This window comes from Pogona vitticeps, chromosome 3 (assembly GCF_051106095.1).
Source record: "Pogona vitticeps strain Pit_001003342236 chromosome 3, PviZW2.1, whole genome shotgun sequence".
Taxonomy (NCBI): domain Eukaryota; kingdom Metazoa; phylum Chordata; class Lepidosauria; order Squamata; family Agamidae; genus Pogona; species Pogona vitticeps.
This window is the reverse complement of record NC_135785.1, coordinates 31,219,980-31,224,121: the sequence shown is the minus strand read 5'-3', so window position 1 is coordinate 31,224,121 and position 4,142 is coordinate 31,219,980. Positions and strand designations below refer to the sequence as shown.

Sequence of the window (4,142 nt, the reverse complement as noted above, 5' to 3'; positions counted from 1 at the left end):
AGTTTTTTTTTTGTTAATACTTGTATCTGTTATATAATAAGTCAAATACAGTGGGGTCTTGACTTGAGAACTTAATCCGTATTGGAAGGCGGTTCTCAAGTCAAAAAGTCTGTAAGTCAAGTCTCCATTTACCTACAGTGCATTGAAAACCGATTAATCCCGTAACAGGCCGTTTTTGTTCCATTTTGGTTTTTTTTCTGGTCTGTAAGTCAAATCTCAGTCTGCAAGTCAAACCTAAATTTTGTGGCCAGAGAAGTCTGTAACTCAAAAAGTCTGTAAGTCAAGCCGTCTGTAAGTCAAGGGTCCACTGTACTGTGTCTTGCATTTTAAAAATAATAATAATAATAATAATAATAATAATCTGGAAAAGAAAACAATTGGATTGGATACAATTTTGAATTGCTTGGCGTTGTGTATCATAACAGGAGTTGCTGTGGATTCAGTCAGTTTTTCTGGGAAGTTTAGTTTCACCCTAAGCTGAGGATATCAGAAACCATGAAACCACATGCTTCATCACTGGAGAAGAATGATGGTAAGATGGGTCTTCCTTAGAGGGATACCAAAAGGCATGAAAAGGAAGGAAGTGATGTCAGAAACCCTAAGAATAGCAGTCTAAGACTCAAGGAGGGTCACGAGTGGTCAGACCAGATAAAGGAGAGTCTAGGAAATCTGAGGAGGTCTTTGCTCTACTTTTCCCCATACAAAAACATGCATATCCTTGAGTGTAAGATGAAGTGCAACCAGTTACTTCCAACAACTCCAAGGCAAGTAGAGGCTGTTGATGTCAGTGGGGATGATTTCCCAGACAGCAAGTGTGCCTTTATAATGGCACAAGCTTGTGGGGGTGGGGTGAGGGAGAGAGAGTTGGGTATGTTTTATTATAGAACTTCCAATGCAGAAATTTCATATAGTGAACAGGTGGATAGCTTAGTGGTTTAAGTATCTGGCTCCAGAGCCAGGGGTTGGGAGTTCGATTCCCCACTGTCTCTCCCTGAGAAGAGCTAGACTTGATGATCCATATGGTCCCTTGCAGCTCTGCAGTTTGAAGATGATATTGATGATTTGTGGCCACTAGCAGCCATTCTGTCAAGCTGCAATAAAGGAGAGGAAACAAGAGTAACAGCAATTCCATGAGCCTTTCAGAACGATTCCTTGCTTCTTTTTCTTCCTTCTTTTCTTTTCAACTATTTTTCATTTTGTTTGTCTTTTCAAGAGATTTTCATTTGCTTTCTAAAAAATGAACTGTATGTAAGCTCTTCCAAGTGACTTTATGGAGAGATGAAATATCACATATCTATAAATAAATAATCTTTTGGTGTAGGTTGCACACAGACAGACAATAACAAGCAGACAGCCTGGCTTTCACTAAAGTTCCATATTGCAACTTTCTGAAGAACTCTACTGCCCATGCATCTTGAAAATCCCATTTCTGTGAAGTGAGTCTTAAGCATTTCATCTTAAGAAGAACTGTGATGGATCAGACCAAACATCTGTTCTCCTAGTGGCCAATACATATGTTTTTCACATACTTTTATGCATTTTTGCCTACAGTTTTTCATAGCTATAAAACTGATTTCAGTTAAAAGTTCCTACAACTTCTCAAAAAAGTTTCATGTTTTCTTTCTTTTCTTCTTCTTTTTGTTATTTTATGCATAGAAGTAATATATATGAATGTAGATGAATAAAGCTTTTAGAAATAGGCAAGTTCATGTTGCCTGGAATTATTTCAACAATACCCCGATGAACATTGATATGGTTGACCTGATTATCTGATTTCACGCTGAAATTAACCCTTTCAGGGATAAATGTTAGCCATGACTGACTACCAGAGACTCAGATCACCAAGGGGCATTAAAAAGCTTTATAGTGCTCTCAGGTCATTGTTCAAGTGCCTTACTTTGATATTTTAGAAGAGGCAGCCAAGGTAGTCTGTGCTATCATATCAGGCAAAAACAATAGAAACATTAAAAATTAAGAAAACAAAAGGGTTGTGGCACCTTAAAGACTTACTTTTAATGTGAGCTTTTGGGAACAAGTCTCTGGTAGCTGGGATCCTGATACTCTTGCACAATTATGTCAGGGCAACGCTAACAGCACTAGCAGCACAAATTTCAGAGGCAAATTGCTTTACATTAAGGAAAAATCATAGATATCATTCATCACCTAGTGAATCATGGTCCTCCCAGATAATATAAATTTGTTGTTGTTGTTTAGTCGTTGAGTCATGTCCGACTCTTTGTGACCCCATGGACAAGAACACGCCAAGCCCTCCTGTCTTCCACTGCTTCCCAGAGTTAGGTCAAATTAATGTTGGTAGCTTCAGTGACACACATAATATAAATAGTAATTTCTTAATGTAAGGTACAGTAGTACTTTGGTTTATGAATTTAATGTGTTCAATGGAACATTGCATAATGCAAAAAATTTGTAAACCAAAACACGGGTTGTCATAGGAACGGGGGCCATGCTATAAACCTCCAGGCACAATGCATCCTGGAGGAACTTTTTTCGTACTCTGAAAAAAAAAACATAAACCGAGGCATTATTTTCAATGGATTTTGCTTTGTAAACCAAAAATTACGTTAACTGAGGCATTCGTAAACTAAGGTTCTACTCCAAAAGTTAGGTCATTACCATTGGACCAGCATAAAGACATAAGAGGATTTTGACCATTCAAATGTATTGGAATACTATATTATCTTTAGAAAAAATGCAGCCTATTGAATCCGAAATTTTTCAGAAGAGAAGGAAAAGACCTTCGAAGCATACACAAATTTAATCAAGGTTCTCTTCACAAGAAGGTGATAAAGACCTGGAACTGAGCCCTAGTGATTCAAGGAACTCTAGATTTTATGAGTTAATTCTGGTTTCTTTCAGAACAATGCCTAGATTTCAATGCTGTGCCTTGTTTGCATTTCTATGACTTATTACTGGTATGCTCTCAAATCTTCATATTAGATCCTAGACTGCCCTTTTACCATCCCTTTGGATTTGCCCTTATTGGATACCTGCAGTTTGGACAACAATGGACTGCCTTAACTCAACTTCCAAAATCTGCCTGGAGTGGGCAGATGAGTAGGAAGAGAGCAGAGTTCTGGGTGCCATTGGAAGGAAGAGCAGTACCAGCGCTGCAGCAAGATCTGTGAGTGGACAGTCCAGTCCCAGGGGCTGACCCTTATTAGGTCCAGCTTCACTGGGATATTCATATTCGTATATCAATACGAATATCCTCATCTCTAATCATAAACCCTCCAATATGCAAATGAACTCTAAATATGAACCTTAGAATATTTGGATAGTGTGAGTATTCTTCTGGCATCCCTTCAGAATCCTTAGCTTCACAGAAGAGTCCAAGCATTTTAGCAACTATCCTCCATTTCACAGGGGAGGCGGGAGAGTTTTGACAAGCAATTCCTTTTTGTGGTTTCTCTTATTCACATAATTCATTCTATGAAGTTCATTAAAATTCTCTAAAGCTGTGGTCAGATTAAAGTTATTTCCTGTGTGATTATGTAAATGGGCAACAAATAACAAACACAAAAACACATTGTTTGGCACAGAGAACAAATTCAATCAGGAGATTAAAGAAGAAGATTTATCTCCCTCTTGGCAGGAAAACAGATGCTATAGCTTGATTTCAAATTGACAGCAAATCTATATAAATGGATAATTTAGCACCATGAAAAATGAAATGTCTTAAAGGAAAGACATTTTAAATATTTATAATAGAGTTTTTCACCTTAACGGGTGGAACTTTTCAATTCAGGAATGAAATGAATGTACTTTGATAAGGTTCAGAGCATTCACCATGTGATGCTCTGGTTGATTTATACTTGATATGAAAAAGAATTAGAACAAGTTTATGCACTACAAATAAGTGTGATACGAAGTATGTATCAAAATTCTGTAAAAAATATTTTGTTTAACCACAGTGACAATGTTACTATTCAGCAATATTTGATGACAATAACGAAGAAAGTTAATTACAAAAGACATAATACAGCCCAAGGTAAATACATCAAAACTCCATTGATTTCTTTCCACTCGAATTAAGAAGATTTAAAATGAACTTAACTTAGCTGGATCTTGCCCTATCTGATTTATATACTGCATTTACAATGCATTCCTTTGCATTGTCTGCT

The 4,142-nt window shown here is 37.0% G+C and overlaps 1 long non-coding RNA gene across 1 annotated transcript; it reads left to right on the top strand.

The window, feature by feature from the left end:
• The first annotated feature begins 375 nt into the window (after nt 1-375).
• Nucleotides 376-3,864, top strand: LOC144587808 (uncharacterized). Its single transcript, XR_013542968.1, has 2 exons — nt 376-532; nt 1,322-3,864. It is a non-coding gene; the product is annotated as an uncharacterized LOC144587808 (long non-coding RNA).
• Nucleotides 3,865-4,142: the final 278 nt, after the last annotated feature.